Raw genomic sequence first — 26,190 nt, 5'->3', positions numbered from 1 at the left:
AGTAGCCTTTTCTAGTCACTTACTTGCGACCAGAACATCACAGGTGGTTTTGCCTTAGCAAATTTCTCCTTTAGCATTTACTTGCGACCTAGTTCCCTAGGGCAAAGTTACTTGCGACCTAGGGAGACCTGTGTAAGATTTTTCCTTAATTTCATCTCTAATACTTACTTGCGACATGTTTTTCCCTGTACAGCTTACTTACAACCTTGTGCTTCTAGGAGGATGCATATTTCCCAAGTCACAAAGTTACTTGTGACCTGTAGCTCCCTGAATGAGATACTTACGACCAGGATAGTAAGCTATTTTTCCTTAGCCAATTTTTGTTTCTTGCAACTTACTTGCGATCTAGTTGTCTTGGCAGTGGATCTTTGACTTAGAAAAATTCTTGACTCTAATAATTGTATCAATATTGATCTTTCTGTATAACTGAATTAAACCTTCTCTAATATGCTGATGCTTGGTGCACTGGTCTGGTTCACAAATAACTAACATGAATTGATTTAATTCAAATTCTTTTGTAATGCTGAGCTGATACACCTTGGTTGATTATTCAGTGCTTCAATCACTGAACCCTTGATCTTCAATACTTCAAATCAAATCATTTCACTGACACTGGAAGTCCTTCGACATCTTATTCTTTATGGAGGCTTGAACATGTTAATGAACTTCTTCCCATGACTTGATTATGAACTTAAAACATCAATTCCATCTTTTGATTCTTTGTATATATCCAGTCTTCATCATTAGGGTTCCTATGTTTCATAATTTAATATTGTTTACCTATTTCTGTTTCATGTTGAGTTATAATTCCTTGATTACATATTATGTTATATTATGCTTTACAATCTCCCCCTATTTGATTGTTAGAGTTTGACAAACAATCCCTAAGGATAACTCAAATGACAATATGAAAAAGTACAACCTCAAAACAGATTAAGATATTAAATACATTCTGGATTACATATTCAATTCCAAATTTCTTAAATTACAAATTACAAAGAAGTGTTCCTCTAGCCTGAACGGATAATCTATGTCTTCTTTGTTTTTGTTTTCTTGAGCTTCTTGCCTTTACTACCTTCTCCTTCTTGAATGGATTGAGTCTGATCAGGCTTTCTCTTGGTAGCTTTCTTTCTAGGATCTGTTGATTTTGTTGAGTGTGGGAGAGATGATCCTTTACTTCTATCCAGAAGGTCATTCAGTCTAGCTTGGACCAAATCACGAGCTTCTATTTCAAGTGCTTTAATGGGAGGTGGATTATTCAGTTAATTAAGTATCAACTAGAGATACCTGATTTTGTAGCACTTAGGAATGGGTTCAAACAACATGGTAGATCTTTTTGACATTATGAAGACTGTTATCCTTTTAGGATATCCTCGTACTCTTTTGGTGTCGTTAATCGATTCTTCTTCCACTACCTCATCAAGTATTCTTATGATTGAAATTAAAGCAATCTTGTCCTTTTTACATGTGGATAGTCTGACATCCATCAAGGCTTGATGTAATGATTCTGATCCGCTTGTTCTGAAATTATTGATCTTAATCTTTGCTTTGTTGATCTCAAAGACTAGATCCCCTTCACTGTCAGTGCTGATGATAGGTTCTCTATCTTTAAGAAGATTAATTTATGGCTCTCCATTTATGAACACCATATCATGATAATTTCTTTTAATTTTCTTCATGTCCTTCTCTGTATCCCTGATCATTTTATCATTGAGCTTGTAAACATATAGAACTTTAGCAGCTCTAAAGCCTGCTACTGAATTTTTGACTCCTGGTGCCTCCAATTTTGCTCTTTTGCTCCTGAGTTTACTTTCCAGGAAAGTGAGTTGTAGATAACGAATGGATCTTATAGGTTGATCATACATGGTGATGTTCTACATTCTGCAATCTGCAAATACTTTGATCACGAATGGAAAAGAGAATGCTTGAGGAGACACATCCATCATCATCTTCTGAAGCTTGTCTCTGAAGTATTCATTCTCATTTATTTTCAACCAAGGGATTTTTGATGCTAAGACAAACAGTTCCACAATAGTTAGCTTCTTTAATACACTAGTAGAGATCTTTATTTGAAGTCCATCTCTGTGATCGACAGTGATTTTCTATCCATTCTTTAGAATATTCACAGCGGTACTAGTGATTATCCTTTTAAACTGATCATAGAACTCATCAATATTGGGATAATTTTCTATGTACTTCTCCATAGTGTTTAAAAGATTCCGGTTGTCAGGTTCTAACTTATAATAGTTTTCAGATTTGTCCATTTTCCTTTTATCTCATCCCATTCCTTTCCTCTCCTGTTTGCCCGAAGATATGATTCTTTTGCTTCTCTTGCTTCCCTTCTCTGTATGGCTCTTTGCACTCTAGCTCTTGATCTTTCAATCTCTCCTTGAATTTCTTCATAAGATCGATTGAATTTCTCCTGTAATCCATAGAACAAACAGTCATCCGAGAAGGCATCTTCATCTTCATATTCCTAGTCCTCAGAGATAATCTTTCTCTCCTCCGTGACCACTTCTTCAAATCTAGGTTTATACCCCTTAGGAACATCACTCTCGTCTATCTCTCCTTTCTCCAGTTCATACTCTGAGAATAGGGGGTTTGGAGGATATATCTCCGACGGAAGATTCCTCTGAGTTGTAATGACTTTGCTCAAATGATCTTGTTTTGATGTTGATTTCTCCCCCTGAGTCGTAGAACTCTTCTCAGCAGTATGTCTTAACTTTAGTAACACCTTTCGATCAATCCTCTCCTTTTTTTCTTCCTTTTCTTCTTGAAGCTCATCTGGAAACGCATCATATCCAGAATCAGCTGCTTGAAAAGCATCTTGAATTAAGTTCACAACAACAGCTACTTTTTCTTGCTCCACCCATTTCTCCCCCTAAGTTGTGTTATCCTTCAGAGCTGGGGTTGATTGAGCAGGCAAGATCAAGACAGGGATCTCTTGAGTAGGTGATTTTGAAATAGACACTTGCTTACTGACTGAGGTCTTTGGCCCAGTACTGGAAAAATCTATTCCAGAGGAGACAGGGATTGGCGCTTGCTTGCTAACTGAGATCTTTGGCTCAATATTGGCAATTGCTTTTCCCTTTCCTGAGTGAGAGAGAGATTGCTCCACGAATTCCCGTAAACTAGCAAATGATGCTTGTCGAAGGTCAAGTTGTTCGGAAAGATGTGCAATCTGGTGGATCCTTGATAGACAATTCATCTTTGAGATATTGATCCTTGAGAGCCAATTGTTCTTTGAGATAGCTATCTTTAAATGCTAACTGCTTTTCAAGGTAAGATTTGGTTACATATTGTGACATGTCTATAGGTGTAATTTGGGAGGTAGGTATCTCACGGGCTTCTCGTAGTGTATCACTGAACACTCCATCACTCGGTTTAGGGATTTATGTTTCACTCACCCTCACGGATACACTCCGCTCATAGCTCCGAGATCCAGAAGATGTACCTGCAGAAAGCTCTGGAGCCATCCGTAAGGAGGTCAACAGTGGTGCAATGGGAGTTCGCGAGTTCCGATCCTTGTTCAAGACAAGTTGCATGTCATCATGAGACGATTGGTCAAGAGTTTGAATTTCTGGGAGGATCACTGAGGCTGTCATATTTGACATCTGTTCCTCAGCTTCCTCCAGTGTCGGTGAAGACACTTTTCCCGTATGCTCACCAGTTGAATCTGGTTCATCGCCAATGGGTTTCCGATCTGCACCAATGTCGGATCCCCTATCCACAGATGTATCCAAGGTTTTTGGTCCTGGGGAGGCACGTGTTGTGCTGGATGTCGCAGCGATTACAACACTCTTTCCTAACACCTGTGAAGGTAGTTGATCCATTGAAGGATCTCGAACATGATATTATAACCATAATATGGTTGAATTCCCTGTTTTCGTCAATACATCCTCACCAAATAACGCTCTTCTAATTGACTCATGTAAAACTTCAAGAGCTTGAAGATTTGAGAGTGTGTTTGACTCATTACAGGATGCCGTGGCTAACGGGCGAATTTCAATAGACCCACCTTGTTGAGAAGATGGATCCGATAACTGTTTATGTGCCTTTTCAGCCATTGTATCCTTTTGGGAAGATATATGGGAGGTTATAGTTGTCTTAGCGGGGATACTATTTCACTTCGTTGGAGACAGAGTTGTGGGTTCACTCAAAGTACCTTCCTTATTTTTTGTATCATGTGCAGTTTCTCCCTCTATACACAAAGAATCCTTATACGCCAGGGATTGGGCTAAGAGAGTTTGAGATGTATTTATGGGCTCTAGAGGGTGGTTATAAATTTGTGGGAATACAAACTCACTGCCTCCTGATTGTAATCGCTCTCGGGAAAGTTGTGTGTGAAAGTCACCAAGATTACGTGAATCAGTGTCAATAAAATCATCAAAAGTAGTACTCATAAAAGATTCATTCATACCTGTGAATTCTATCCTTTAAACATTTTTCTCTGGTTGATTTGGCTCAATTTCTTCTTGATGTTCAGCAGCTTCAGGTTGAGAAACCTCTTCTGGCTGTTCAGCAATTACAAATTCTTGGTCAACATCCATTAGTTGAGCGTTAGGATTAGGCTGAAGATCTGCTTCATATTCAGCCTCTGCCTCATGATCATCTTCATTTTCAGCATCAGGTTCGTGATCATCTTTAGTCTCAGAGACAGGTTCTTGAGCAATGGAGTCAAAATATTTTTGCATGAAGTCCGTCACATGAATGGGGTTGTTATTGGAAAAAGGAGTTTGTCTGAACAGTTTACCCACCATTTTTGAGGACACGACTTGTGAATTTTCCATATTGTCTGTATGAACCAAGGCCTTCTGAGCTTCAGTGAGCTTACCATTGAGAACAATCTGAAGGAACCTCACATATAAGATGTAATCTTGTTTTTGATCTTGGTTCTCCAATATCTTTTGCATTATCAGACGTCCAAAGTTGATTCGAAGATTATGAGCAATAGCCACTCCAACTAGCCTCATGAAATGTGTTAGTCCATGAAATCCACCAGTCTTGGGAGACAGACAAAAGAACAGAATGTTAAAGAATAAGTTCCAAGGTTTGGGTAGATGACTTTTGTTGAAGTGCTTTGGATACTTGTCATTAGACATGGTGCTTCTTATGGCCTTGAAGAAGCTAAATACTTCCTAGTCCCTTGGTAAATCATCGAAATCATCCCGAGGAAAATGAAGATGTTCATTGAAATCATCCTCAATGATTTCAATTATCTCATCATTAATGGGGAACATGAAGCTTAGTTGATCGTCATCTGATGTGTCTATAGATGAGGTGTGAATGTTTCTGAGAAGCTCAACATTTAATTAGACATTAGTAGTTAAAGCATAATGCACAATCGGGTGCTCGTCTAAAAAGCGAATCCTATTTTCAAAATAGCCCATGTGAGATGGATTGCGATTTATAACCAAGACATAATTTATTTTAGGTATCGTAATATTATCCACCATTTTAATTAAAAATGAGAATAACATTTTGACCGTAAAACAAATTTATCGTGCACTTGAAATAATAACACGAGACTAATATGCAAAACACACAAATTTATGCGGAGCAAATATGCAATAATAGAACACTAGAGAGCAAATAAGAAGAATAATCAATTAAGTACAAACCAAACGGAGCCTTATTCCTTAGAAATCACAGTTTAAGATCTATCAAATTAACCAGTGAAAATGTGTGATTTAACAGTCAAATGATAGAGTAGGTCATGGGCTTCACAAATCTGCAATTTTTGGAGATTTTAGCAGAATATTTGGGTACTGTTCCAATCGATTGAAAATTATTCTCTCTTTTATCGTCCTTACTTGCGACTGTGTGTATATATATATATATATATATATATAAAAGATATGAACTGAGAGATCACATATATACACAGCAGTAACGCAGAAGAAAAAAAATAAGACAGTTACTTGCGACCTATAGTTCACAGGGGTCGCAAGTAACCTAAGCAATAACTTGGAAAAACAATGCAGTTACTTGCGACCACAATGATGTTAAGGTCGCAAGTAACTCTGATACAATTTTTTTAGTCTTACTTAACTACTACAGGGAACAGCCTTGTCACAACTAACTCAAATCTAAGTAGTTACTTGCGACTAGTATCCCCCGTAACAAGAACAAAAATAGTTTAAGTACTTACTTGCGACCTATAGTGCACTGTGGTCGCAAGTAACTCTGTACTTAAAAAAATTTCCGTACTTCACAATTTTATTCATAATAATACAACTATTATCATTAAACTTGATAATATTATATTTTTATGAAATAAATTATGCTGCTAATTACTAGTTAACTTTAATGAACCTCTTTAAATATTAAATAATTTAAAGTCCACTAAAATTAACAAATAACAACTTTGATTATTAAAATTGAAACTTTTATTATTGAATTGATAAAGTCTCAAATAATTAAATCAAGATTATGCTACTAAACTTTACTCATAACTGAACCAATTATGATTAATTTATTTTTAAATAATTTATCAATATAAGTGTGCAAAAATATTTATCAATTAGGTACAAACGCACAAATATTTGAACTACAAGAAATAAATAATGACACATAAATTCACATGTCCTTATCATATTGACATTGAATAACAAGTGAATTTATTTAATGTAAATTATAGTTATTGACTTCTAATTTATTAATTAGAAAGATTTAACATCCGAAGTTCACTAACCAACTTAGAGAAAATGTTTTCATCACGTGGTTTTGTGAACATGTCTGCAATTTGATCTTCTAATTGGGTTGTTTGAGATTGCTATGACACTTGTATTGTCATAAAATATTGGAATATTTGACAACAACATACCATAATCCCGCAGTTGGTTCCTCATCCACAAGATTTGAGCACAATAGCTTCCAGCAACTATGTATTCAGCTTTAGCAGTTGATGTGGATACTGAGTACTGCTTCTTGCTATGCCATGAAACCAACCTTCTTCCAAGAAAGTAACAGCTTCCTGAATTACTTTTATGGTCAATCTTACAACCTGCAAAATATGAATCTGTATAGCCAACTAGGTTAAAACCTATACCTTTAGGGTACCAAATTCCAAGATTTGGAGTCCCCTTAAGTTACCTAAATATCCTCTTAACAACTATAAGATGAGATTCCTTAGGGTCAGCTTGAAATTTAGCACATAACCATGTTGTAAACATAATATCTGGTTTACTTGTTGTAAGATAAAGTAATGAGCCTATCATACCTCTATAGCTTGTGATGTCAACTTTCTTACCAGTTTTGTCATGATCAAGCTTAGAGGCTGTTGGCATTGGAGTCTTTGCCGGAGTTGAATCTTCCATATTGTACTTCTTGAGAAGCTCTTTTATGTACTTGGATTGACAGATGAATACACCATCTTTCCATTGACTCACTTGTAATCCAAGAAAGTAGTCCAACTCTCCCATCATGCTCATTTCATACTTACTCTGCATTAGATTAAAAAATCTCTTACAAAGATCATCATTAGTAGAACAAAATATAATGTCATCAACATATACTTGAACTAATATCATATCAGATTTATGCATTTTATGAAACACAGTTTTATCTATAACACCTCTAGTAAAACCATTTTCAAGTAAAAACTCTTGGTGAGTGTCATACAATGTCCTTGGAGCTTGCTTAAGACCATAGAGGGCTTTGAATAGAAAATATACAAAGTCAGCCAGATTTAGATTTTCAAAACCTGGAGGTTGTTCCGCATACACTTCCTCTTCAAGCTCCCCATTTAATAATGCACTCTTCACATCCATTTGATAAACCTTGAAATCTGAATATGCTGTGAATGCCAAAAATATCCTGATTGCCTCAAGTCTAGCTACCGGTGCATAGGTTTCATCATAATCTATACCCTCTTCTTGAGAGTAACCTTTAGCTACCAGTCTGGTCTTGTTTCTCGTTACAATGCCATCTTCATCTAACTTTTTTCTGAATACCCACTTAGTGCCTGTTACCGACTCGCCCTTTGGTCGGGTACCAACTTCCATACCTTCTGCCTCTCAAACTGATTGAATTCTTCTTGCATAGCAATAACCCAATCTGGATCTTCGAGTGCCTCATCCACTTTCTTAGGTTCCATATCTGATAGATACCCTGAAAAGTGACATTCATTATGAGTGGCATGTCTACTCGTCACTCCTGTGTCAGGATCACCAATGACAGTTCAAAGGGATGGTCTCTGTTCCAAACTCTTTATCGAGGCAGATAAGATCTTGATGTTTCCCAATGGCATCGTTATAGTTGTTAATAGGTAAATTTTATGTACACATTTTGCACTTCCTGTTATATTTGGAACCAGGCAAGGTTTTTCTTCCAACAACTAATATCAGGAGTTAGCTATTGTCATTCAATGGTATGTGTCTGTGCTTTGTTTTTGGTATCAGCTCTGAATTTCACAGTTTTAGTTTTTAGCGATCTATGATGTTGTACAGCATATCTGCCATAGAGATCTGAAGCTCGAAAATACACTGTTAGATGGAAGTCTAGCGCCACGTGTCAAAATATGTGATTTTGGGTACTCCAAGGTAATAATTTTAGAGATTACTCTGGGATATATACCATTACAAGAATGTTCCGTCTGCTAAATCCACTTCCCTCCTCTCTTTTATTTGGGTGGGTTTGCGTACTTCCAGTCATCAGTTTTTCATTCTCAACCAAAATCTACCGTGGGAACACCAGCTTATGTTGCACCAGAGGTTCTGAGCAGAAAAGCGTACGACGGAAAGGTGATAAGTTAATTTCTGTTGATTTCCTAGGTGATGTACTAAATTTTGCTAATAGCCATATGTACTATATGTGATGCTTGTTGGGACTTATCCCTTTTCGGATCCGAATGATCCAAATGACTTTAAAAAGACAATTGAGGTTAGTGTACATGAGAGTAGTTTGCATATGAAGGGGAAATAGAAGCTAAATTTGAAATTGCCTGATTTCAAAATGGGAGCTATACGCCTTCGTAAACGTATGTACAATTGGCGTTTGACAGAGAATACTGAAAGCCCCATTCTTGATACCAAACTGCATTAAGATTTCCATGGAATGTAGGCATCTATTGTCTAAGATTTTCATCACAAACCCTGAAAAGGTAATAATTTCTGCCCCGAATTATATCATACAAGTGGATTATGTGTGTCAATTGTGAAAGTGCGCCGCTTATTCAGAATTATCAAGTGGATAATATGTTCAGAAACAGCTTACAAGATCTCAATATGGAACTTCTCGCGTCAATTGTGGAAGTGCATCACTTATTCAAATTTATCAAGTGAATTATTCAGAAACAGCTTACAAGATCTCAAAATGGAAGCGTTGGCAGAACTTTGAACAACTAGAATGATGGAAAACGATCAGACCTCTTTCATAATATCTTCGATCAGTAGACTTTCATAATAGCCATGTTTTTTCTTCAAGATCTCAAGTGGCATATGTAAAAAATGAGAACAAGATCAAATATTTCTGATGATCTTCTTGCTTATAAGGTTTTATCTATTCTGATAGCTAGTTCTTGTGACCGAGTTGAGTATCAACGTATCGTTGTCGTTGGTATATCTGTATCTGTTAATGAAACAGACTCCTTAAACTTCTAGTAGTATGCACTCTGTAGTTTCTTTTCTACGTAATGAACTTTTACTACCTAGATTACTTGATATACAGATATGAACAAAGTTGAGAACACAATTGTTCAACCAATAGTACTGTAGAGTTACTTTGTCAATTGCTACGGTCAGGGCCGGATTCATATAGGGTCAGCAGGGACACCTGCCCCTCTGCCCTGATAACCAAAAATTAGCGGTTTTTAAAAAAAAAGTATAAATATATATTTTTATAGTACCCCACTAAAAAATTTAGATTTTCTATAATATTAATAATTTTTTCATAATTTGAGTCATATTTGATTTTATTTATAATTATATGATTATCAATAAATTGGAGAATAATTGGTTGAAATATTAATTTTCAGTATCAAAAAAAATCTAGAGTGTGTTGTCTTGATTTCTTTACTATGTCAGGTTTCTAGTGAAAATGACCAAAAAAGAATTGAATTTAGACCACTAAAAGTAACATGGTCACTTAGGTATATGGTGCCCCGGAGAAATCGGACCTGAATCCGCCGCGGGCTACCGTGTATTGTTTCCAAGGGCGAAACCATAAATTTTGGCTTCACAGGGGTTTTTTTAAAACATGATAAAAACAGAAGCAACATATATCCATGGTAATCCAGGAAACGCTGACATAAATCCAAATGTAAATTTTTTCAAAACTATTCTTAAACTCCTGATAAAAACTACAATCTGAGAGAACACCTTCCAAGTTCTGAACTCCTCATAAAAACTACAGTATAACACAGAACACCTTCCAAGTTCTAGAAAAGTCTGTACTTGGTAAAACTCGAACAACGTCGGAGTTTTCCGGCATGAAGATCATAAAAAAAACTACAACACTTACGAAACTACTCTGAAGCATAAACTCCAGATGGCCCCCCATTCGAACCTGTTCCACCATCGCCACTGGACAAGCCCATCTCCCCACTACTGGAACTAGAACTCAAGCTATCTTCACCACTGCTGACATCATCACCGTCCACACTCTTGAGATCTCCTTCTTGCAGCGCTAACTCTCTGCGCCGCTTCCTCATCTGCCTCTTACCCTTGGGTATGTGGCCAATGAATGATTCCACAATACTAAGACCCTCAGCATCGGACCGGCGGGGCTTCCTTCCAACATTTGACTAGTGCAATAATTAAAAATCAATTTAACATACTTAATAACAATTGAGATAAAAAAGACATTTAAAAACAAGGGGCATGGTGAATGAGTATACATAAAAACGTATGATTCTATAACCTTTAGTGAACAAAGTAATATTAATAAATAGCACTTCTTCCATCTCTTATACGGGCCATGACTCGTTTGTAATCATTGATCGATAATTAAACAAGAGTGAAACATCAAACAGTGTTCCTGTTGATTTAAGCAGAACTAGAAAGCAGAACTAGAAATAGTTGCTAATGATTACAATGGCATACCTTGGGACCTCGATCAACAAGGCGGGCCCAAGATTTTCTGCTCCTCAGACAGTCAAGGACTGCCTGTGAGTGGCTGGAAAAGCAATAACAATCACCATTCTTCTTCCTCAAGTGAGGCCAGTGCTGCACCGAGAATCAGAAAGTTGTGAGACTGTATCTTTTTCACGTTTAACGTGAACAAAGACATTTCACACATACCGGTAAAACAGCATCGCAAAGCTCCTTATAAGTCATGGGCTTGGTTACAATCTCTGAGAGCAATCCTATAGACAAGGATTCATGCATGAGGAAATGAAGAAGAGAATATCATAGACCAGATCTATTTTTATATTTATCTAGTGGTTTCCTTTTACAGTACTTCTTTTTCTTATTCTGTACGTTGCTCTATCTTTCTCAAACATGTGAAGAATCTAGAACTTAAAGCAATAACCTGGTAAGGTGCGGTAGGTCACACGGTTTTCAGTGCCAGAGTCATCATCAGAGGCAGTTTGAGTCGATTTACATCTGGAAGACACATGCTGCTTGCTAGTTGCAGGAGGATTACTCTTGTTAGCAGATTGTATGGCTGGTGCTGACCCATTGTCCAGTACCCTCATGGTAACAGAATTTTCTGTGCGAGCCGAGTCATTGGTCCTCTGAACTGGCAGCAGTAGTGATCTCTTCATACTCTTAGATTCATCCTGGAGCTCTTGAGAATTTTGAGTTCCCTCTGTTGCTACACTTTTTCCTTTTCTTTTGGAAACCTTTATTGTTAAAAAGCAACAACAGATACTACCATTAAGCTAAGTCGAGCACCCATTATCATTTATAAAAGAAAAAAAAGAACAATTGAAAATTTTAAACTGTTTTTACTCATCCTTTTCCACTATAGCTTTTTTCGATTACCGGTCATTTACAGAAAATTTAATACACAAGGTCAAAAGGCCCTTAATGCCACAAGTGACACATTATAATATTGTGTTTTTCACATCTTGCCATTACAATTACAATTTAGTAAAACCGCTACTGCATGTGACGTCTTCCAAACACGCCACTGTGTATCACATTTTTGGAAACACATACTTATGATGCGTATTAAAGTTTGTTTCTTAAAAAAAAAGTGACTTCAGAGTTATAAATATAAGAAACGTTGCACGCCTTTGCGTTTTAAAAGAAGACATGTCTAAGACTCGTTTTTCTGTGCCATAAAGGGCCATATTTTTCCTTTTATGATATTGGGTGCAGTATTTCTCAAAATTTGCCATAAAAGGCCAGACATAAACATTGATAAAAACATCAATAAAGAATGACACGTAAGCGATTAATATCAACCAATTGGAAGGATGAGATAAACATTTATGGTGTCAACAATACCTAGTTTTAGCTATGGAAACATAACTAAAACAGTACTTTGTTTTTTATCACGTTTATGGAAACGCATACTCATTATGCGCTTTAAAGTTTGATTCTTAAAAACAAAGTGATTTTAAAGTTATATATCTAAGACATGTCGCGCAAGATATTACAGTTATATAACCCAATTGAGGACGCCTCCCAACACCTTAGGATTTTAATTATAGATGGTTACTTAACACCCTATAACAGTACTTATCACGTTATATTTAAATCAACAAGGATATAAAAGGAAAAAAATCAGTACACAACTAACTTAACAAGGACGGGCCTTACCAAGGGCGAAATGAATATTTGTATTGTTTAAGCACAACGATTAATGTAATTGAGAAATCACTAGTATAAATGAAATTAAAAGTGACATGTGCAACTTACCGAACCACGGTCTTTTCCCACAGAATTAGATGGTGACTGCTTCATGAGCATGCTTGCACCAGTCGGAGAAGCTAACTGGGGTAAACTACCAGCATGCCGCATGCGTGGCACCCGCGAGACTCTTGCAGATCTGTTAATCTCCTGATGCAATAATAATGCAAGCTGCAAAAGATGAAACAGAAATTAGCAAAACATTAGCAGAGGAACTTCAAGAAAACATGACAACAAAACGCCAGCTTGACTCAGACCTCTTCATCACTTATTGTTGCAGGAGTGTTTAGAGTGCTTGACTGATCCTCCTGTAGTGTGAGGTTGACCTTCGATGATGGTTGATAATCTAAATGGTCAACTGTCTTACTTCTATGCATCAACTTAGAAGTGGTAGTTGTATTGTCATTAACTTCCTCGCCTTCCTCGCCTTCCTCCCTTTTCTTTTTATTACTTTCTTCATCTCTTGTTCTCTTCCCCGCACCAAAACTTACACTACCACTAACACCCCCCGCTTTATAATTATTCAACAAAGACAACGCTCCCCAATTACTACCCTCACTACCAAGCTCATTTCCACCACCCTCATTACCACCAGTCTCATTCCCGTCATTCCAATCAAACTCCTTATACTGAAAACCAAACTTCTTATGTACATACCCGCTAGCCCTCCACAACGCCGACCCAAAAATCCCCGTTCCCGCGCTTTCCCCACCAACCACTCCTTGCACATGCGCCCTCTCCTCCCTCGGAACCCTCCCTGTCCAAGTCATCCTGCTAGACCCCACATTCTCCCCACTCTTATTCGCTATTCCAAGCAAACTATCAGCAACCTCGTCCTCAATATTCTGACCCCTCTTACTCTTCCTCCTACATTTCTCACACGTAAACACTTTTTCGCTCTTTACGTACCTCGAACACCTCGTGTGCACCCACACTCCACACTCATCACAATTCACCATTTCCTCTCCATGCATCATCGAAATTCACTCCACACGCACAATCCACCGTCCATGATTTGTTTCCCCAATCTTCCGTTGGCTCCATATCTGTAATCATAAACCAGTTATATCACAAATTCAAACCCAAATTTACATCATTTAACCAAAAATGGCTTAAAAATCAACAATCACATAAATAATTACATGCAACAAAGGCTTGAATAAAAAAGAATGACATCAACGTGGAGTTAAAATAATTACATACCGTAAACAATCACAAATTCAAAACCATAATTCACATCATTCACTTGAAAATGCTTAAAAATCAACAATTACATAAATTACATGCAACAAAGGCTTGAATCGAAATCAATGACATCAACATGGAGTTAAAATAATTACATACCGTAAACAATCGCAACTTCAAAACCTTAATCCACATCATTCACTTAAAAATGGTTAAAAATCAATAACTACCTAAATTATACGAAACCAAAGCTTAAATTGATATGAATTACATTAACATGGAGTTAAAAATAATTACACACTACAAACAATCACAAATTCAAAACCTCAATCCACATCATTTACTTAAAAACAATCAAGAACCAATAATCACGTAAATTACACGAATTCAACAGGAATTACATTAACATGGAGTTGAAACAACAACACACAACAAATACTCACAAATTCAAACCATTCAATCAAAATTAAAAAAAATCACTTAAAATTGCACCAACTATAAAACAAATGCTACAATTAAAAAAATCATATCAACGTGGAGTTAAAAATGTATAACTACAGTAAAATAATCTAAATAATCACAAATTCAAAACCCTAATTAACATCATGTAATTAAAATTCAAAAACTACGTAAAATCACATGAACTATAAAACGAACACTAGAACTGAAATGACTTACATAAAAAATGAAGTTAAAAACAAATATTTACAGACAGTAAAACTGAGATTGGGGGTAAAAAGAATGTTACCTCGGAAATCGCGAAGATGTAGTAGTCGTTGTCGGAAGAAGAAGGAGTAGAACTGTAGAAGGTGGCGAGAATTGCAAGTTTGTCTCTTATGAGACAAGGGGGTCAGAGGTTGTAATATAATTTGTGATTTATTTTATTTTTTGGAGTTTTTTTTTAATTTTGAGGGTGGTAGATACAAATTTGTTTTTTGGTGCGAACTCGTGGGTTCTAGAGATGAATTTTTTTGGAACTTTGTGATTTATTGTGTTTGACAATATGTGTCAATATGTGTTATGTTGGTGTAACGTATTTTGTAGATTTAATATTTTCTTATTATTTTTAATAAAAAAGTAGAGGAATTTTTTTATTTTGGAAGTATGGGTGTTTATTTTTTTGTGAGATGTGTTGTTTGAATTTTCTAAAATTTCTATGAAATGTATTTATTTATGAATTAATTAAATGAAGGAAAATGATCAAAAATGCTAACTTTTTAAAGCTTTTTTACAATTTTGCTGCTTTCTATAAATATTCGTAATAAAAATATGGTTTGTAACCAAGTGCGACTTCTGCTTATGCAAAATAATTAAAACTGTTTTTGATTACATTTAAGGGTCGTTTGGTTTAGAAGCCGATATGGGTTTGGAATAAGGAATCAGGTTGGGCCGGCATGAGGTTCAGAAATCAATCCTCATATCATGTGTTGTTTCAGTGATGGAATGAAATCTCTTTAAATTAAATATTTTTGATTCATTGATTGAATCAAACTTTTATATATTGCATATGTCGAATTTAAGTTGTTATATAACATACAAACAAAAATAAATATATATAAGTGATTAAAAAATTAAAATTTTAAAATTCAATGTTCATTTATAATATTTAAATCAAAAAAATTATTAATAATTTGAATTAAATTAAAATAAGCATAACTTATTTAAAATTAAACAACATGATATTTAAGATATATGTTTTAAGATTGTATTCAACTTTATAAATAAAAATGAGATAATGAAATTTAATTTATACCTCATACTACTCTCTTAAATCCACATGTATCAAATTTGATTCTAGATGAGTATAAGAAATCATATCTAATTTTAAAATAGTCAACTAAACACTAGATATGGGTTCGAAATATGAGCCGAACCAAACAATCTCTAAGAAGATTACATTTAATTTAACAAATCCAAAATGCAACTTCCAACCAAATACAGTTACAATTACAAGATTTTGTAAATTGGGTGCAACCTTAAATGTAATTTTAAACTAAATAGGATTATTAGGCAAATGATCAAATAAAAATTAAATTAGAATACAAACTAGAAATTAATCTAAATCATTAGATCAATTTAATTTAATGTCCGGTTCCCTTTAAAACATCACACCCAACTAATTTGCACCCTACAGACAATCTCAGTTTTCCCCCTCCGTTTTAAATTGATTTTTCCCGTTAAAGGGTATGTTTTTTTTAAATCCGAATTCACTGTACTTTTCTCCATCACTCAACGATCAATTTGCATACCATATTTAATATATTTCAAAGTAATTTAAAAAAAATATTATTCAGTTTCTATTTTATATTCTAAAATTGGTTTTTATTAGAGTAGTCTCATGATTATTATTATTTTCAATTTGTTTTTAAAATTAATTTTGGTTATTTTCAGTTGTAAAATTGTATAGCTCGTCTTTTTCTAAAAAAAAAAATTGTTTTGCAATTTTTTTTAAAAATTTACGTTTCTTACAAAAAAATTAAATACCTATATTTAAAGGCCATAGTGCTACCTAAGGCTCAGCGTCCGGTCGGTTCGGTCAGAAACCGAACCCAACCGAATTAACCGAAAATCGAAGTGATAATTTTTTCGTAATCGAACCGAACCGAACCAAACTTATGCACAAACCGAACTGAATTATTTCGGTTAATTCGGTTTGGTTTCTGAAAACCGAAATATTTGAAAATTTTATCAAAATAATTTAAAATGGAAACAAAAAATAATTGGAAATGTTAAAAGAATACATATTATATTATATATGTAAAAAACTGAAGATACATACATTCTAACCAATTGAAAATACATACAGTCTGTTTTTTGTTTATATTTACTATATTACATTATATATATATAATAATTCAAAAAAATATATATTTTGGATTTCGGTTATTTCAGTTAAACCGAATTTATTTTTAGATTAACCGAACTAAATCAATATTATTTCGGTTCAAACCGAAAAAAACGAATTAACCGAAATTTTTGAAAAACTCAAACCAAACAGAACCGAAATTATATGATTCGGTTCAGTTTCTCGGTTTCGGTTTGGTTTTACTCACCCCTAGTACTACCTTGAGAAGAAATTTTTTGGAAATTTGTGATTTATTGTGTTTGACAATGTGTGCCCATATCTGTTATGTTGGTGTAATGTATTATGTAGATTAAATAGTTTCTTATTATTTTTTATGAAAAAGTATAGGAAAATGTTTTTGGCGAAATATGGGTGTTTGTTTTCTTGTGAGATGTGTTGTTTAAATTTTCTAAAATTTCTATGAAGTTTATTTATTTATGAATTATTTAAATAAAGGAAAATGAGCAAAAGTGCTAACTTTTTAAAGTTTTTTTTACGATTTTGCTGTTTTCTGTAAATATACACAATAAAATATGGTTTGTAACTCGAGAAAATGAGACTTTTGTTTCAGCAAAATAATTAAAACTATTTTTGATTACATTTAACAAGGGTACATTTGATTTAACAAATCCAATATTAAAGGCAAATCCCAACCAAAAACTATTACAGATACAAGATTTTGTAAGGGTGTAACCTTAAATCCAATTTTGAACCACTTTTTATTATTCCTAAATTTTCAATAAAGTTGATTTGGTTAATTTCAATTGTAAAATTGCATACCTTTTTTCCCAAAAAAGTCGTTTTACAAAAAATAATTAAAATATATATTTTTACAAAAGCAAAATTGTATTTTTTTTGAAGGCCATAGTGCTACCTAAAGTAGTGATAAGCCGCTCGAAAGAAGTGTAAAGAATGAGAGTTGTTGAAATCAGAGAGAAGGCGAATATAAGCTAAAAAAATTCTCAACTAAAAGTAGAAAAGTGCAAAATAATATCATGAAAAACATATTTTATTACAATTATATGTTTTCAGCGCTCCCGTCTACACTCCGGACGTTTGAAGTACATCTTCAGTTTTCACGCTTAGGAAAATATAACGCTCAATATATATTATCAATAAATTATTTAAACATTTAACCATTCGTCCCCTATCATGTTACAAACTATTATCACTTATCCGTTTTTATTCACTATTATCACATCTCTCTCGGTCACATCTCTCTTCTCTTATCACATTTCTCTGTTTTCTGAATTTTTCATTGATGTGTATGTGCTGATGCGTGAGTTTTGTGAATGTGTATTTTTTGGGGAACTTTTACATTGGGCTTTCTTAAAAAAACAATTTGGACCAATTTCAGGGAGGGTCCAAACCTTCCCTGGTGTTTTACTCCCTCTGACACAGGTTAAAACTAGCATATTAGAAAATCAATCACCAAAATAACATGAGCGGTTAAGATATTATAAGTTTCTTCCTCTTATCTGAATCTTTGAATCTGTAGCCTTCATTAGCATATTCATTTTATCGGTTTTCTTGATCAAAATAGAAGTTACCAATGAGTTATGCGTAGCGCTAAATAAGGAACCGCCAAATACACAAGTTACACTTAATATGTAAAATGAGTGCATGCAAATGTTGTGCTCAGCCTGAATTACAATCATGAAGTACTAGATGATTGTAGAGGTATACAGTCGTAGATCAATAAAACAGCAGTAGCCAGGAGCTAAATATGTAACACAATCCAAAGTCACATATTGAGATGGAAATTAAGCTTCCACTTATGACGTTAATTCATAAATACCACAGTTGTATAACCGTTCATCAACATAAGCCGCTTCCAAAGTATCGTAAAGGGGGGGGGGGGTTGAATACGATACCTACAATCTTTTTCGATTCGTTTCAAGTTCTTCGTTATAAGTACGGAATTAAAATAGACACAAAATAATTCGAGAAATATATTATTTTATTAATATAAATTCAACAACACAACTTTGTGTTTACAAGCTTAATAAATGAAGTCTTTAATGGAGCTCCAGTAAAATACTTTATGTTGGCTGAGGAAGATTACCAAATGAAATTGTATTCATTTTCTGCTTTTTCGACTTCAATTCCTTAGGGAAGGTGGCACATTTCTGTCCATTCAAATCATTGAATTGCTGCATTTATAATTCACAATAACACAACCAAGTAGTTACTTGCGACAAGAGAGAGTTCTTTGGTTGCTACTTAACTTGCGACCACTAGTAGCCTTTTCTAGTCACTTACTTGTGACCAGAACATCACAAGTGGTTTTGCCTTAGCAAATTTCTCCTTTAGCATTTACTTGCGACCTAGTTCCCTAGGGCAAAGTTACTTGCGACCTAGGGAGACCTGTGTAAGATTTTTCCTTAATTTCATCTCTAATACTTACTTGCAACCTGTTTTTCCCTGTACAGGTTACTTACAACCTTGTGCTTCTAGGAGGATGCATATTTCCCAAGTCACAAAGTTACTTGTGACCTGTAGCTCCCTGAATGAGATACTTACGACCAGGATAGTAAGCTATTTTTCCTTAGCCAATTTTTGTTTCTTGCAACTTACTTGCGATCTAGTTGTCTTGGCAGTGGATCTTTGACTTAGAAAAATTCTTGACTCTAATAATTGTATCAATATTGATCTTTCTGTATAACTGAATTAAACCTTCTCTAATATGCTGATGCTTGGTGCACTGGTCTGGTTCACAAACAACTAACATGAATTGATTTAATTCAAATTCTTTTGTAATGCTGAGCTGATACACCTTGGTTGATTATTCAGTGCTTCAATCACTGAACCCTTGATCTTCAATACTTCAAATCAAATCATTTCACTGACACTGGAAGTCCTTCGACATCTTATTCTTTATGGAGGCTTGAACATGTTAATGAACTTCTTCCCATGACTTGATTATGAACTTAAAATATCAATTCCATCTTTTGATTCTTTGTATATATCCAGTCTTCATCATTAGGGTTCCTATGTTTCATAATTTAATATTGTTTATCTATTTCTGTTTCATGTTGAGTTATAATTCCTCGATTACATATTACGTTACATTATGCTTTACAATCTCCCCCTATTTGATTGTTAGAGTTTGACAAGCAATCCCTAAGGATAACTCAAATGACAATATGAAAAAGTACAACCTCAAAACAGATTAAGATATTAAATATATTCTGGATTACATATTCAATTCCAGATTTCTTAAATTACAAATAACAAAGAAGTGTTCCTCTAGCCTGAACGGATAATCTATGTCTTCTTTGTTTTTGTTTTCTTGAGCTTCTTTCCTTTACTACCTTCTCCTTCTTGAATGGATTGAGTCTGATCAGGCTTTCTCTTGGTAGCTTTCTTTCTAGGATCTGTTAATTTTGTTGAGTGTGGGAGAGATGATCCTTTACTTCTATCCAGAAGGTCATTCAGTCTAGCTTGGACTAAATCACGAGCTTCTATTTCAAGTGCTTTAATGGGAGGTGGATTATTCAGTTACTTAAGTATCAACTAGAGATACCTGATTTTGGAGCACTTAGGAATGGGTTCAAACAACATGGTAGATCTTTTTGACATTATGAAGACTGTTATCCTTTTAGGATGTCCTCGTACTCTTTTGGTGTCGTTAATCGATTCTTTTTCCACTACCTCATCAAGTATTCTTATGATTGAAATCAAAGCAATCTTGTCCTTTTTACATGTGGATAGTCTGACATCCATCAAGGCTTGATGTAATGATTCTGATCCGCTTGTTCTGAAATTATTGATCTTAATCTTTGCTTTGTTGATCTCAAAGACTAGATCTCCTTCACTGTCAGTGCTGATGATAGGTTCACTATCTTTAAGAAGATTAATTTATGGCTCTCCATTTATGAACACCATATCATGATAATTTCTTTTAATTTTCTTCATGTCCTTCTCTGTATCCCTGATCATTTTATCATTGAGCTTATAAACATATAGAACTTTAGCAGCTCTAAAGCCTGCTACTGAATTTTTGACTCCTGGTGCCTCCAATTTTGCTCTTTTGCTCCTGAGTTTACTTTCCAGGAAAGTGAGTTATAGATAACGAATGGATCTTATAGGTTGATCATACATGGTGATGTTCTGCATTCTGCAATCTGCAAATACTTTGATCACGAATGGATAAAAGAATGCTTGAGGAGACACATCCATCATCATCTTCTGAAGCTTGTCTCTGAAGTATTCATTCTCATTTATTTTCAACCAAGGGATTTTTGATGCTAAGACAAACAGTTCCACAATATTTAGCTTCTTTAATACACTAGTAGAGATCTTTATTTGAAGTCCATCTCTGTGATCGACAGTGATTTTCCATCCATTCTTTAGAATATTCACAGCGATACCAGTGATTATCCTATTAAACTGATCATAGAACTCATGAATATTGGGATAATCCTCTATGTACTTCTCCATAGTGTTTAGAAGATTCCGGTTGTCAGGTTGTAACTTATAATAGTTTTCAGATTTGTCCATTTTCCTTTTATCTCATCCCATTCCTTTCCTCTCCTGTTTGCCCGAAGATATGATTCTTTTGCTTCTCTTGCTTCCCTTCTCTATATGGCTCTTTGCACTCTAGCTCTTGATCTTTCAATCTCTCCTTGAATTTCTTCATAAGATCGGTTGAATTTCTCCTGTAATCCATAGAACAAACAGTCATCCGAGAAGGCATCTTCATCTTCATATTCCTAGTCCTCAGAGATAATCTTTTTTCTCCTCCGTGACCACTTCTTCAAATCTAGGTTCATACCCCTTAGGAACATCACTCTCGTCTATCTCTCCTTTCTCCAGTTCATACTCTGAGAATAGGGGCTTTGGAGGATATATCTCTGACAGAAGATTCCTCTGAGTTGTAATGACTTTGCTCAAATGATCTTATTTTGATGTTGATTTCTCCCCCTGAGTCGTAGAACTCTTCTCACCAGTATGTCTTAACTTTAGTAACACCTTTCGATCAATCCTCTCCTCTTTTTCTTTCTTTTCTTCTTGAAGCTCATCTCCAAACGCATCATATCCAGAATCAGCTGCTTGAAAAGCATCTTGAATTAAGTTCACAACAACAGCTACTTTTTCTTGCTCCACCCATTTCTCCCCCTAAGTTGTGTTATCCTTCAGAGCTGGGGTTGATTTAGCAGGCAAGATCAAGACAGGGATCTCTTGAGTAGGTGATTTTGAAACAGACACTTGCTTACTGACTGAGGTCTTTGGCCCAGTACTGGAAAAATCTATTCCAGAGGAGACAGGGATTGGCGCTTGCTTGCTAACTGAGATCTTTGGCTCAATATTGGCAATTGCTTTTCCCTTTCCTGAGTGAGAGAAAGATTGCTCCACGAATTCCCGTAAACTAGCAAATGATGCTTGTCGAAGGTCAAGTTGTTCAGAAAGATGTGCAATCTGGTGGATCCTTGATAGACAGTTCATCTTTGAGATATTGATCCTTGAGAGCCAGTTGTTCTTTGAGATAGCTATCTTTAAATGCTAACTGCTTTTCAAGGTAAGATTTGGTTACATATTGTGACATGTCTATAGGTGTAATTTGGGAGGTAGGTATCTCACGGGCTTCTCGTAGTGTATCACTGAACACTCCATCACTCGGTTTAGGGATTTGTGTTTCACTCACCCTCACGGATACACTCCGCTCATAGCTCCGAGATCCAGAAGATGTACCTGCAGAAAGCACTGGAGCCATCCTTAAGGAGGTCAACAGTGGTGCGATGGGAGTTCGCGAGTTCCGATCCTTGTTCAAGACAAGTTGCATGTCATCATGAGACGACTGGTCAAGAGTTTGAATTTCTAGGAGGATCACTGAGGCTGTCATATTTGACATCTGTTCCTCAGCTTCCTCTAGTGTCGGTAAAGACACTTTTCCCGTATGCTCACCAGTTGAATCTGGTTCATCGCCAATGGGTTTCCAATCTGCACCAATGTCGGATCCCCTATCCACAGATGTATCCAAGGTTTTTAGTCCTGGGGAGGCACATGTTGTGCTGGATGTCGCAGCGATTACAACACTCTTTCCTAACACCTGTGAAGGCAGTTGATCCATTGAAGGACCTCGAACATGATATTATAACCATAATATGGTTGAATTCCTTGTTTTCGTCAATACATCCTCACCAAATAACGCTCTTCTAATTGACTCATGTAAAACTTCAAGAGCTTGAAGATTTGAGAGTGTGTTTGACTCATTACAGGATGCCGTGGCTAACGGGCGAATTTCAATAGACCCACCTTGTTGAGAAGATGGATCCGATAACTGTTTATGTGCCTCTTCAGCCATTGTATCCTTTTGGGAAGATACATGGGAGGTTATAGTTGTCTTAGCGGGGTACTATTTTCCTTCGTTGGAGACAGAGTTGTGGGTTCACTCAAAGTACCTTCCTTATTTTTTGTATCATGTGCAGTTTCTCCCTCTATACACAAAGAATCCTTATACGCCAGGGATTGGGCTAAGAGAGTTTGAGATGTATTTATGGGCTCTAGAGGGTGGTTATAAATTTGTGGGAATACAAACTCACTGCCTCCTGATTGTAATCGCTCTCGGGAAAGTTGTGTGTGAAAGTCACCAAGATTATGTGAATCAGTGTCAATAAAATCATCAAAAGTAGAACTCATAAAAGATTCCTTCATACCTGTGAATTCTAGCCTTTAAACATTTTTCTCTGGTTGATTTGGCTCAGTTTCTTCTTGATGTTCAGCAGCTTCAGGTTGAGAAACCTCTTCTGGCTGTTCAGCAATTACAAATTCTTGGTCAACATCCATTAGTTGAGCGTTAGGATTAGGCTGAAGATCTGCTTCATATTCAGCCTCTGCCTCATGATCATCCTCATTTTCAGCATCAGGTTCGTGATCATCTTTAGTCTCAGAGACAGGTTCCTGAGCAATGGAGTCAAAGTATTTTTGCATGAAGTCCGTCACATGAATGGGGTTGTTATTGGAAAAAGGAGTTTGTCTGAACAGTTTACCCACCATTTTTGAGGACACGACTTGTGAATTTTCCATATTGTCTGTATGAACCAAGGCCTTCTGAGCTTCAGTGAGCTTACCATTGAGAACAATCTGGAGGAACCTCACATATAATATGTAATCTTGTTTTTGATCTTGGTTCTCCAATATCTTTTGCATTATCAGACATCCAAAGTTGATTGGAAGATTATAAGCAATAACCACTCCAACTAGCCTCATGAAATGTGTTAGTCCATGAAATCCACCAGTCTTGGGAGACAGACAAAAGAACAGAATGTTGAAGAATAAGTTCCAAGGTTTGGGTAGATGACTTTTGTTGAAGTGCTTTGGATACTTGTCATTAGACATGGTGCTTCTTATGGCCTTGAAGAAGCTAAATACTTCCTAGTCCCTTGGTAAATCATCGAAATACCCACTTAGTGCCTGTTACCGACTCGCCCTTTGGTCGGGTACCAACTTTCATACCTTCTGCCTCTCAAACTGATTGAATTCTTCTTGCATAGCAATAACCCAATCTGGATCTTCGAGTGCCTCATCCACTTTCTTAGGTTCCATATCTGATAGAAACCATGAAAAGTGACATTCATTATGAGTGGCATGTCTACTCGTCACTCCTGTGTCAGGATCACCAATGACAGTTCAAAGGGATGGTCTCTGTTCCAAACTCTTTATCGAGGCAGATAAGATCTTGATGTTTCCCAATGGCATCGTTATAATTGTTAATAGGTAAATTTTATGTACTCATTTTGCACTTCCTGTTATATTTGGAACCAGGCAAGGTTTTTCTTCCAACAACTAATATCAGGAGTTAGCTATTGTCATTCAATGGTATGTGTCTGTGCTTTGTTTTTGGTATTAGCTCTGAATTTCACAGTTTTAGTTTTTAGCGATCTATGATGTTGTACAGCATATCTGCCATAGAGATCTGAAGCTCGAAAATACACTGTTAGATGAAAGTCTAGCGCCACGTGTCAAAATATGTGATTTTGGGTACTCCAAGGTAATAATTTTAGAGATTACTCTGAGATATATACCATTACAAAAATGTTCTGTCTGCTAAATCCACTTCCCTCCTCTCTTTTATTTGGGTGGATTTGCGTACTGCCAGTCATCAGTTTTTCATTCTCAACCAAAATCTACCGTGGGAACACCAGCTTATGTTGCACCAGAGGTTCTGAGCAGAAAAGCGTACGACGGAAAGGTGATAAGTTAATTTCTGTTGATTTCCTAGGTGATGTACTAAATTTTGCTAATAGCCATATGTTCTATCTAATTATCGAGATAATAGATTTCAGATGTTTGGCCTTGGCGAGTAACTCTATATGTGATGCTTGTTGGGACTTATCCCTTTTCGGATCCGAATGATCCAAATGACTTTAAAAAGACAATTGAGGTTAGTGTACATGAGAGTAGTTTGCATATGAAGGGGAAATAGAAGCTAAATTTTAAATTGCCTGATTTCAAATTGGGAGCTATACGCCTTCGTAAACGTATGTACAATTGGCTTTTGACAGAGAATACTGAAAGCCCCATTCTTGATACCAAACTGCATTCAGATTTCCATGGAATGTAGGCATCTATTGTCTAAGATTTTCATCACAAACCCTGAAAAGGTAATAATTTCTGCCCAAAATTATATCATACAAGTGGATTATGTGTGTCAATTATGAAAGTGGCTGCTTATTCAGAATTATCAAGTGGATAATATGTTCAGAAACAGCTTACAAGATCTCAATATGGAACTTCTCGCGTCAATTGTGGAAGTGCATAACTTATTCAAATTTATCAAATGAATTATTCAGAAACAGCTTACAAGATCTCAAAATGGAAGCGTTGGCAGAACTGTGAACAACTAGAATGATGGAAAACGATCAGACCTCTTTCATAATATCTTCGATCAGTAGACTTTCATAATAGCCATGTTTTTTCTTCAAGATCTCAAGTGGCATATGTAAAAAATGAGAACAAGATCAAATATTTCTGATGATCTTCTTGCTTATAAGGTTTTGTCTATTCTGATAGCTAGTTCTTGTGACCGAGTTGAGTATCAACGTATCGTTGTCGTTGGTATATCTGTATCTGTTAATGAAACAGACTCCTTAATCTTCTAGTAGTATGCACTCTGTAGTTTCTTTTCTGCGTAATGAACTTTTACTACCTAGATTACTTGATATACAGATATGAACAAAGTTGAGAACACAATTGTTCAACCAATAGTACTGTAGAGTTACTTTGTCAATTGCTACGGTCAGGGCCGGATTCATATAGGGTCAGCAGGGACACCTGCCCCTCTGCCCTGCCCTGATAACCAAAAATTAGCGGTTTTTAAAAAAAAAAGTATAAATATATATTTTTTATCGTACCCCA

Source organism: Apium graveolens, chromosome 10, assembly GCF_009905375.1.
Source record: "Apium graveolens cultivar Ventura chromosome 10, ASM990537v1, whole genome shotgun sequence".
In the NCBI taxonomy this organism is placed as follows: domain Eukaryota; kingdom Viridiplantae; phylum Streptophyta; class Magnoliopsida; order Apiales; family Apiaceae; genus Apium; species Apium graveolens.
Note: the sequence above shows the minus strand (reverse complement) of the source record.